Source organism: Urocitellus parryii, chromosome 3 (assembly GCF_045843805.1).
Source record: "Urocitellus parryii isolate mUroPar1 chromosome 3, mUroPar1.hap1, whole genome shotgun sequence".
Lineage (NCBI taxonomy): Eukaryota > Metazoa > Chordata > Mammalia > Rodentia > Sciuridae > Urocitellus > Urocitellus parryii.
In genome coordinates this window covers 67,830,573-67,843,413 of record NC_135533.1, presented here as the reverse complement: position 1 = coordinate 67,843,413, position 12,841 = coordinate 67,830,573, and positions in this window count along the sequence as shown.

Here is a 12,841-nt window from a genome sequence, read left to right as displayed (position 1 = left end):
GAGAAGCCATTAATTAGCAAGCAGGGAGGTTAGGGACTGCCATTAGGTGGAATCCCGCCAGCCAAGCCCACCGCCCACGCCCGGAACAGGCCCAGTGACCTGCCAGCATGGTTGCCACGACACCCCAATTGGAATAGGGACAGAGCAGAGCCGCCTTCCACTCCCGGAACAGGCCCAGAGAGCCGCCAGCGTGGTAGACACGTCACCCCAATTGGAGTAGGGGCACAGCCGCCGCCCGCACCTGCAAGGGAGACTTTTCAACTATACAAGAGCAACATAAATAAATAGGGGGTAAATTTCAAAAACACAACAGTTGCACCAAGCAGAAAGAAACGCGAGCAGTATGAAAAGACAAGGAAAGAAAGGACCACAAGCAATGCAGGTCAACTCAACTTTAGAAGAGGTAATAGCTGCAACAGATGGAATATCAGATAAAGAGTTCAGGATATATATGCTTCAGATGATCTGGAGTCTCAAGGAAGACATGAGACAGCAAAATCAGACAATGAAAGATCACATTGACAAACAAATCCAGGAAGTAAAAGATCAATTTCACAGTGAGATAGAGGTAATAAAAAACAAACAAATAGAAATTCTAGAAATGCAGGAAACAATAAACCAACTTAAAAACTCAATTGAGAATACTACCAGCAGAGTAGATCACTTAGAAGAGAGAACATCAGACAATGAAGACAAAGTATTTCAACTGGAAAAGAACATAGACAGCTCAGCAAGTCTGCTAAGAAACCATGAGCAGAACATCCAAGAATTATGGGACAATATCAAAAGACCAAATTTAAGAGTCATTGGGATACAGGAAGGCACAGAGCTCCATTCCAAAGGAATAAACAGTCTATTCAGTGAAATAATACGAGAAAACTTCCCAGAAATGAAGAATGAGACAGAATCCCAAATCCTAGAAGCCTACAGGACGCCGAATGTGCAAAATCATAAGAGATCCACACCTAGACACATTATAATGAAGATGTCCAACATACAGAATAAGGAGAGAATTTGAAAAGCTGCAAGAGAAAGAAAGCAGATTACATTTAGGGGTAAACCAATCAGGATAACAGCTGATCTCTCAACACAGACTCTGAAAGCTAGAAGATCCTGGAATAACATATTTCAAACACTGAAAGACAATGGGCTCCAACCAAGAATCTTGTATCCGGCGAAATTAAGCTTCAGGTTAGAAGATGAAATTAAAACCTTCCACGATAAACAAAAGTTAAAAGAATTCGCAGCTAGAAAACCATCTCTTCAAAAAATCCTTGGCAAAACATTACAGGAAGAGGAAATGGAAAATAACATTGAAAACCAACAATGGGAGGTAGGACAGTAAAGGGGGGAAAGTAGTCAAAGAGGATAACAAATCAGGTTTAGTAACATCAATAAACAAATATGGATAGAAGAACAAACCATATCTCAATAATAACCCTAAATGTTAATGGCTTAAACTCACCAATTAAGAGACACAGGCTAGTAGAATGGATCAAAAAACAAGACCCAACAATATGCTGTCTACAGGAGACGCATTTGATAGGAAAAGATATACATAGACTGAAGGTGAAAGGTTGGGAAAAATCATATCACTCATATGGACCGCGGAAACAAGCAGGAGTGTCCATACTCATATCTAATAAAATAGATTTCAAGCCAAAGCTAATCAAAAGGGATATAGAAGGACACTTCATACTGCTCAAGGGAACCATACACCAACAAGACATAACAATCATAAATATATATGCCCCAAATAATGGTGCAGCTGTGTTCATCAAGCAAACTCTTCTCAAGTTCAAGAGTCTAATAGACCACCATACAATAATCATGGGAGACTTCAACACACCTCTCTCACCACTGGACAGATCTTCCAAACAAAAGTTAAATAAGGAAACTATAGAACTCAATAACACAATTAACAACCTAGACTTAATTGACATATATAGACTATACCACCCAACATCAAGTAGCTACACTTTTTTCTCAGCAGCACATGGAACCTTCTCAAAAATAGACCATATACTATGTCACAGGGCAACTCTTAGACAATACAAAGGGGTAGAGATAATACCATGCATCTTATCTGATCATAATGGAATGAAACTGAAAATCAATGATAAAAGAAGAAAGGAAAAATCAAGCATCACCTGGAGAATGAACAATAGGTTGCTGAGTGATCAATGGGTTTTAGAAGACATCAAGGAGGAAATTAAAAAATTCCTAGAGTTAAATGAAAACACAGACACAACATATCGGAATCTATGGGACACATTGAAAGCAGTTCTAAGAGGAAAATTCATTGCTTGGAGTTCATTCCTCAAAAAAAGGAAAAACCAACAAATAAATGATCTCATACTTCATCTCAAAATCCTAGAAAAAGAAGAGCAAAACAACAGCAAAAGAAGTAGAAGGCAAGAAATAATTAAAATCAGAGCTGAAATTAATGAAATTGAAACAAAAGAAACAATTGAAAAAATTGACAAAACTAAAAGCTGGTTCTTTGAAAAAATAAATAAAATTGACAGACCCTTAGCCATGCTAATGAAGAGAAGAAGAGAGAGAACCCAAATTACTCTCATACGGAATGAAAAAGGCAATATCACAACAGACACTTCAGAAATACAGAGGATAATCAGAAATTACTTTGAATCCTTATACTCCAATAAAATAGAAGATAGTGAAGGCATAGATAAATTCCTTGAGTCTTATGATCTGCCCAGATTGAGCCAGGAGGATATAGACAACCTAAACAGACCAATAACAATAGAGGAAATAGAAGAAACCATCAAAAGACTACCAACTAAGAAAAGCCCAGGACCGGATGGGTATACAGCAGAGTTTTACAAAACCTTTAAAGAGGAACTAACACCAATACTTTTCAAGCTATTTCAGGAAATAGAAAAAGAGGGAGAACTTCCAAATTCATTCTACGAGGCCAACATCACCCTGATTCTGAAACCAGACAAAGACACTTCAAAGAAGGAAAACTACAGACCAATATCTCTAATGAACCTTGACGCAAAAATCCTCAATAAAATTCTGGTGAATCGGATTCAAATACATATCAAAAAAATTATACATCATGATCAAGTAGGATTCATCCCTGGGATGCAAGGCTGGTTTAATATACGGAAATCAATAAGTGTTATTCACCACATCAATAGACTTAAAAATAAGAACCATATGATCATCTCAATAGATGCAGAAAAAGCATTCGACAAAGTACAGCATCCCTTTATGTTCAAAACGCTAGAAAAAGTAGGGATAACAGGATCATACCTCAACATTGTAAAAGCAATCTATGATAAGCCACAGGCCAGCATCATTCTGAATGGAGAAAAATTGAAGGCATTCCCTCTAAGATCTGGTACAAGACAGGGATGCCCTCTCTCACCACTTCTGTTCAACATAGTCCTCGAAACACTGGCCAGAGCAATTAGACAGACGAAAGAAATTAAAGGCATAAAAATAGGAAAAGAAGAACTTAAATTATCACTATTTGCAGATGATATGATTCTATACCTAGCAGACCCAAAAGGGTCTACAAAGAAGCTATTAGAACTAATAAATGAATTCAGCAAAGTGGCAGGATGTAAGATCAACACGCATAAATCAAAGGCATTCCTGTATATCAGCGACAAATCCTCTGAAACAGAAATGAGGACAACTACTCCATTCACAATATCCCCCCAAAAAATAAAATACTTGGGAATCAACCTAACAAAAGAGGTGAAAGATTTATACAAGGAAAATTACAGAACCCTAAAGAAAGATATAGAAGAAGACCTTAGAATATGGAAAAATATACCCTGCTCATGGATAGGCAGAACCAACATCATCAAGATGGCGATATTACCAAAAGTTCTCTATAAGTTTAATGCAATGCCAATCAAAATCCCAGCAGCATTTCTTGTAGAAATAGATAAAAGAATCATGAAATTCATATGGAATAATAAAAGACCCAGAATAGCAAAAACAATGCTAAGCAGGAAGTGTGAATCAGGCGGTATAGCGATACCAGACTTCAAACTATACTACAGAGCAATAGTAACTAAAACAGCATGGTACTGGTACCAAAACAGGCGGGTGGACCAATGGTACAGAATAGAGGACACAGTAACCAACCCACAAAACTACAACTATCTTATATTTGATAAAGGGTCTAAAAGCATGCAATGGAGGAAGGATAGCATCTTCAACAAATGGTGTTGGGAAAACTGGAAATCCATTTGCATCAAAATGAAGCTGAATCCCTATCTCTCGCTATGCACAAAAGTTAACTCAAAATGGATCAAGGAGCTTGACATTAAACCAGAGACACGGCATCTGATAGAAGAAAAAGTAGGGTATGATCTACATACTGTGGGATCGGGCTCCAAATTCCTCAATAGGACACCCATAGCGCAAAAGTTAACAACTAGAATCAAGAAATGGGGACTTACTCAAACTAAAAAGTTTTTTCTCAGCAAAAGAAACAATAAGAGAGATAAACAGGGAGCCTACATCCTGGGAACAAATCTTTACTCCACACACTTCAGATAGAGCCCTAATAACCAGAATATACAAAGAACTCAAAAAATTAGACAATAAGATAACAAATAACCCAAGCAATAAATGGGCCAAGGACCTGAACAGACACTTCTCAGAGGAGGACATACAATCAATCAATAAGTACATGAAAAAATGCTCACCATCGCTAGCAGTCAGAGAAATGCAAATCAAAACTACCCTAAGATACCATCTCACCCCAGTAAGATTGGCAGCCATTAGAAAGTCAAACAACAATAAGTGCTGGAGAGGATGCGGGGAAAAGGGCACTCTTGTTCATTGCTGGTGGGACTGCAAATTGGTGCAGCCAATTTGGAAAGCAGTATGGAGATTTCTTGGAAAGCTGGGAATGGAACCACCATTTGACCCAGCTATTCCCCTTCTCGGTCTATTCCCCAAAGACCTAATAAGAGCATGCTACAGGGACACTGCTACATCGATGTTCATAGCAGCACAATTCACGATAGCAAGATTGTGGAATCAGCCTAGATGCCCTTCAATAGATGAATGGATAAAAAAAATGTGGCATTTATACACAATGGAGTATTACTCTGCATTAAGAAATGACAAAATCATAGAATTTGGAGGGAAATGGATGGCATTAGAGCAGATTATGCTAAGTGAAGCTAGTCAATCTTTAAAAAATAAATACCAAATGACCCCTTTGATATAAGGGGAGTAAACAAGGACAGGGTAGGGACGAAAGTTTGTGAAGAAGATTTACAGGGATGAGAGGTGGGAGGGAAAGGGAGTGAGAAGGGAAACCGCATGGAAATGGAAGGCGATCCTCAGGGTTATACAAAATGACATATAAGAGGAAAGGAGGGGTAAGACAAGATAATACAAATCGAAGAAATGATTTACAGTAGAAGGGGTAGAGAGAGAAAAGGGGAGGGGAGGGGAGGTGAGGGGGGATAGTAGAGAATAGGACAGACAGCAGAATGCATCAGACACTAGAAAGGCAATTTGTCAATCAATGGAAGGGTAACTGATGTGATACAGCAATCTGTATACGGGGTAAAATTGGGAGTTCATAACCCACTTGAATCAAACTGTGAAATATGATGTATTAAGAACTATGTAATGTTTTGAACGACCAACAATAAAAAAAAATAAAAAAAAATAAAAAAAATTAGGAAACAACATATATGTTCCAGAGGATAGAATACCTTAATAACAATAATAAAAAAAGAGTTCTAGAATTTATTTTAAAAAATTGACACATCTGAGCATGTAAATACTAATAAATTTTATGGCAAAGAAACTGTAAGCAATGTCTACAGATAAGCATTAGATTTGTAATAAACATTTATAAAGCAGACCTTGTAAGGGTTTGTAACTAAAATATACATAGAGCTCTTATAATTTGAAATAAAATCAAAACAACTCAGTAGAAAAATAAACACAAATAAATATGTATTTCACAAAAGAGACAATCCAAGTAGCCAATAAATATACTAAAACATGCTGTAATGCATTAGCAGTCATAAAAATGCAAACTAAATTAACATATTGCTTTACATATCCAAGATAGGCAAATATTAAATTAAGCAATTTAAAAACTATAACAGCTATTGCAAGCAAGGATATAGGAACCAAGAGTATGCTCATAACATTGCTGGTAGAAGTGAATTGTCATGGTCCACTTCTTTGATAGTCCATATTTCTTCCTATTTATGGAACACTCTGTCTTCTCAAAGTTCAAGCTCTCTGTTCATTCCTCTCCATTAGGTCTCCTTGTGTTTTACTAAGGTCAGTTGACAAAAAATAAACTTAAATACATGTTTCTGGTTCCCAGCACAATCATATACAATGATTAAGAAACAGGAGAAAATGTTAACAATAAGCTTCCATTTGGAAAGGGACATCCAGCTGTCACTGGTCTGTAGAAAATATCAAATTCTAATGGGCAGAAGTGGCAAGGATTCTCTGCGATGGTAAGCAGGTTGCTGCCAATCAAACAGGTTCTACTTCTATTTCCTGCAAAATATCTCTTTGGGGGCTCTGTTCTACAGCCCCTGATACTTTTCAGGGTGGATACAGAGGAAACTACTAGTTCATTATAATTAATAACAATGGGTAAGGTCAACTGTCCAGTTTTAACAGTTCTCTTCCAGTTGGTATCAGTTTAGAAACCTGGGGATGGCTTTAGGGACTGAATCTTGGACATTAATCCAGTGTCGGGGTAGGTGTTGGTGGTACGTATATGGAATTAGGGTAGGGGGTGGGCCCAGAGGTGTGAGCTTATTTGCTGATTGATTTATGTGTTTCATCTCTAACAAAATGTAACTTGTGTGTTGCATTTATCAGGCCCCTGCCCCGTGGGGAACCAGATCCCATGCATCTCTTTTGAGCTGAAGTTGTAGGAAGAGCCAGAACCATAATGGGTGCTGTCAGTCTGGCAGGGATACAAAAACTTGAGCAGCTTTGTTGTTGTGGGCAAAGTGGCCAGCATGTCAGAGGTTGTCCCTTACTTCTGGGGAGGCTGAGTCATCCAGTGATATTGGGAGATGCTGCCAACAGTTTGGATTGGTTTGGACACAGATGCGACTGTGTCCCATTTGGGGAATGCAGAGGGAGGCTGGAGCAGATCTGTTACTATCCACTGCCACTCATTGGAAGGGTTGGGTCATAGGCATTTCCCATACTTCTTGTGCATAATCATATTATAAAAATGGCTGTAATAATAGAGCACATAATATTTAATATTTGTAAGTGTGTATTTAAATTTGTCCAGAATCTTACATTTTAATTGCATATTTTCATTTTGCTAATTTTAAGAGTTGCTGAGGTGGATAATAGGAAGGAAAACAGCTAGTCTGTGCTATAAGTGGAAAAGAAAAGGGTGAGGATCAGACCCTTTTTAGTGCTTGCACATGCCAAGAGTGGCATCAGATTGGATGAATATATTAACTTGATAGTTCTTGGCTTTAGTCAGATATCAGAATCACCTGGGAAATTTGTTTAATATGCAGCCATTTAGGTTTTATTCTACTTTCCTGAGCCTGTGTATTCCTTATAAACTTTCTGAGTGGTTTTAATATACATTCAAGTTTGAGAACAAGTGCATTAACAAATCATCCCTGTGGTAGATATTATTTCCTGCTTTTCAGAAACCCAAAAGATCAAGGAGCTTAAAACAGTGATTTTTGCATTAATAGGTGGAGATTTAGAAACTTGAAGATATTAGTTGAAGTTAATATGACATTATTCTTGTGCATAGTCTGATAAGAACTAATGTTATTATAGGTATGCTTAGAAAAAAGCATTGAATATTAAACCACAAGGAAATAAAATTTCTCAGGATTAGTTTGTCACCTTTTATATTTTCAGACCTCTTTTTCATTAAGCTTTTCAAAATTAAGTAAATATAACTTCAAAAACAAGGAAAAACTTTTTCTCTCAACACTAATGTTTCTGGTTTATCCCCTAAATGCATGGAGGTATTTATGCATTTTAAAAATATGTAAGTAATTTTGGGTTATCTTTCTCTAGCCACAGTCTCATTAGCTTCCCACTATATATGAAATAAAAAGTCAGATTTTCCACATGATCTAAAAGATACTTCATGATCTGGCCTTACCTGCTTCTTTAATTTCTGCCATCTTCCTTGGCTATATACCACCTTGGTGCTTTTGTGCTTAACATCTTATAGTCGTGCTTTCTTTGCCTGAAATAGGTTTCCCCAATTAAGTCTGGCTTTCAGGTCTTACCTCACTATATTTTGTATGGTTTGTCCTATAAGTCCATGTTTTTTTCTTTATAGCATTGATCACTATGTGAAAGTATCTATTTTTTTTTTTAACTTTTTGCCATCTTCTCCACTTACAAGAAAACTCTGTGTGAATAAGGATTTTGTCTTATTCCATAAAATCAAGACAGGAACAATGCATGGCACACAATAGGGAATGTTACTTATCTGTTGAGTTAATTTACATACCTTTATGAGGACACATGCACACTTTAATAAGACATTTTCACCTATGGGGTCATGATATGTTTTCTTTAAAAATTGGGTTATGAAAATTTTCCAAGAAACATATACAGATCAATCTAGTTTTTAAATTTTTTGTTTTGTTTTTATGACTTTCTTTGTTGATCTGGATATTTTAGATGTTTCTAGGTTTTCCATTTTTTTTTTAATCATGGCAATGAATATCCTCATACTAGTATCTTTTGATTCTCTCTTGTAAAATTTTACTATTTCAGATACATGTGTATTTGAATGACATTTTATCAAAATAACTGTGTTATGTGATTGATATTGCTAGTAGGAGGAAGTTATTACTATTCATTAAAATGAATACCTGAGGATTTCCAAAGATCAGTAGAAAGATTATTATGGAGAAGACTTTGCTTCTCTTACTGTAGCTCCAAACTTATTGTAGGTGATATTATTATGTGTAAAATGTCAATTCTTTAATGAATTTCTTGGAAAAGAAAGAAGTACTTTTCTTATTATTGAGACTTTTGAAGTAAAACAAAGAATTGGTTAACATTTCAAGTGTAAAATTCAGTGGACCCCATGCCTGCTGACCCTTGAGGAATTTCAAAAGGCTGGCTGATGTGTTATTGATTGCACTGGTTCTAATTAGTTCTAGAAAGTGGGCAGCCCTTGGGCCAGGGTAGGGGGTACAGGGCCCAGGGCAAATCATAGTATGAGTCCCTTTCTCTACTCCACCAACCTTGTCAATCTAGTGCTATCAGGTTGTGAGGAATACAGATAGCCTTGTTGATGAGTTTCTAAAAGGTCTGTGGATGGTACAAGGAAGTGAGTGAGAGGCTGTTACTCTAGCTGAGCTCTGTAAAGGAGGATAAAAATGCGCTTCGATACACTCAATGTTCATGAAAGTTTTAGGCCTGAATAAGGTGATCAGTAGAGTATATCAATAGAGTAGAACAAGTGGATTGGGGAAGGAGAAGGAGGGAAAAGTACTGGGGAATGAGATTGATCAAATTATGTCATAATGCATTCCATGATTATATATAATTATAGTACACCAATAAAAATAAAATTAAAAAATATTTTTTAAAAATTTAGGTCTGATCAGTCAGCAGAATCAATTTCCGCTTTGCCCCATGGCTGTTGCCTTGATTTACAGTTCAGTTTTACCTTTCAGTAAGAGGAGAGGAGAAGGTGAATGGCAGTAAGCCCAGGAAATTTATCTGATCCATATAACCTAGATCAGTATTTTTTCAAAGAATTACTTTCCTCTGGACATTCTCCAGTTTATCAGTGTTTGTTTTAAATACATCAGTGTAAACCTAAGCACGAACTCCCACTTGCTGTTCCCACCCCAGCCTATATTTTGGTATGTTGTCACCCTCTGGGCAGCCACAAGTTACAATAGCCAAGAACAATGACCAGCTCTTAAATGTCATATAAGAGGAAAGGAGGGGTAAGACAAGATAATACAAATGGAAGAAAGGATGTACAGTAGAAGGGGTAGAGAGAGAAAAGGGGAGGGGAGGGGAGGGGAGGGGAGGGGAGGGGGGACAGTAGAGAATAGGACAGACAGCAGAATACATCAGACACTAGAAAGGCAATATGTCAATTAATGGAAGGGAAACTGGTGTGATACAGCAATCTGTATATGGGGTAAAAGTGGGAGTTCATAATCCACTTGAATCAAACCGTGTAATATGATGTATTAAGAACCATGTAGTGTTATGAACAACCAATAAAAAAAAATAAAATAAAAAAAAAAAAAAAAAAAACATCCAGAAACAAAAAAAAAAAAAAAAAAAAAAAAAGACCTGGCAGGGCCTGCCTCTGCTTGGAGGTAATTCCAGGTTCCTTTACAGAGCCAGCCCCAAGCAGAAAGAATGTCAAGAGAGAATCTTTGCATAGCATATGCATTTTATTTATTTATTTATATTTTTAAAATATTTTTAAGTTGTCAATGGACCTTTGTTTTTTTATTTATTTATATGTGATTCTGAGAATCAAACATATGCCAGGCAAACGCTCTACCACTAAGCCACAACCCCTGCCCAACATACGCATTTTAAATGCACAGTGAATTCTTTTAAAAAAATCATTTTTTAGTTGTAGTTGGACACAATATATTTATCTATCTATCTATCTTGAAAGGTTAAAAGAGATTGGAATGTAAAGGATAAGATTTAAGATTAAGTTCTGTTTTCCTGGAACCTGAAACTCCTGTAGAAGTCAAAAATAATTCCCGGAAATGCCCACTAGGTGTATGCTGAAATCTCCTCTGACTATCTGGCTGCTCTAAGAAAACACCCCCTCCCAGAAACCGTGCAGTTCAGCACGTACACACCTCAGGGCTCAGACCAATTACTTCAAATGTACACCTTTCTTTGTACTGACCAGTCACCCCTACCTGACCTGTTCCCACCAGTGAATGTGCTAATCATATTTTAGAGTTGTTATTTGATTTTCCCGCAGTGTGCGATGATTTGCTATGCTGTATGCAAAGTCCCTGCCCTTTCCAAGAAATGTATATAAACTCTGCTTAAGTTGTACTCGGGGCTCTCTGCTCTATTCAAGTGAGCTCTGAGCCCAGCATGCTGGACCCCCAATAAACTCTTTGCTGTTGCATGAGACAGTTTCTTGGTGGTCTTTTCCTCCGACGTTCGCCCAACCTTTACAATCTATCTATCTATCTATCTATCTATCTATCTATCTATCTATCTATTTATTATGTGGTGCTGAGGATTGAATCCAGGGCCTCCCACGTGCTAGGCAGGCACTCTACTACTGAGCCACAATCCCAGCCCCAGCACAGTGAATTCTTTTAATTATAACCAAATAAGTACTTTCAGCCTTATCATTCTGATTAGCAAGTCCTCTTCACTTTGGAAGAAGGGGATTGGCATCAAGTGGGTAGAATGGCAAATGGATTCTTTCCTCTACATATCTAGATTAAGTTTTTTTTTTTAAATTAGTTGCTTAAGACAATACAATGATCTTGACATATCATACATTTGATTCAAATAGGGTATGAATTCTCATTTTTCCACGTGTACAGATTGCAGGATCACATTGGTTATACATCCATGTGTATACATACAGCAATCCTAGTGTCAGTTGTATTCTGCTGCCCTCCTATCCCCACCTCCCCTCCCATCCCCTCCCATCACTATTCTCTACCCATTCTACTGTGACACTTATCTTTCTCTTTCTCTCTCTTTTTTTCTTCCCTTCCCTCTGACACCATCGTATATGTATTTTGTGAATCCATGAGGGTCTCCTTCCATCTTCTGTGCAATTCCCCTTCTCCCTCCCTTTCCCTCTCTCCACTTTTCCTTGCTTAGTGGTAATCTTCTTCTCATGCTCTTCCTTCCTACTCTGTTTTGAATCACCTCCCTTATATCAGAGAAGACATTTGGCATTTGTTTTTTAGGGATTGGCTAACTTTGCTTAGCATAATTTGCTCTAGTGCCATCCATTTCCCTGCAAATACCATGATCTTGTTATTTTTAGTGCTGAGTAATATTCTATTGTGTATAAATGCCACTTTTTTAATCCATTCATCTGTTGAAGGGCATCTGGGTTGGTACCACAGTCTAGCTACTGTAAATTGTGCTGTTATGAACATTGATGTAGCTGTGTGTTGAGAGCCACAGCCGAGTCAGAATGGCCCCTGGCATTTTGCCAATAGTATTGGTTGAGAGGCAAGCCATTAAGATGATGCTGGGTTGATTCGGTTGTATATTAGACTTTTACTGTCCGCCTCGGCCTGCTACTTTGGAGTTCTTGTGGGGATTCCCAGAGAGTTCCCATTGGTTGGGGAAGTGTGGGAGGAGGGATTTCCGGAAGAGGGATTTCCGCTTGTGGGTTCCTGGAGGAGCTGTGTGGCGTTCGGGAGAGTTCCCGGGGAGCGTGTGTGGAGTGTGCTAGTGGAGTTCAGAAATAAAGTTTGTTCCTGCTTCAGTGGCTCATGATTTGTGCCCAGCCAGACTGCGGCAGCTGTGACCCTGTAGTATGCTCTTTTTAGGTCTTTTGGGTATAGTTGGAGAAGGGGAATAGCTGGGTCAAATGGTAGTTCCATTCTCAGCTTTCCAAGGAATCTCCATACTGCCCTCCAAATTGGCTGCAGCAGTTTGCAGTCCCACCAGCAAAGTACAAGTGTACCTTTTTCCCCACATCCCTGCCAGCACTTGTTATTGTTTGACTTCATAATGGCTTCCTTTCTTACTGGAGTGAGATGGTATCTTAGAGTGGTTTTAAAACCGAGTTTTCAAGTAGAAATATTAGTACTCAGTTTAAGCAACAAATGACTACAGATAGGGGATAGTTTGATTCCACCTTGATTCCTAT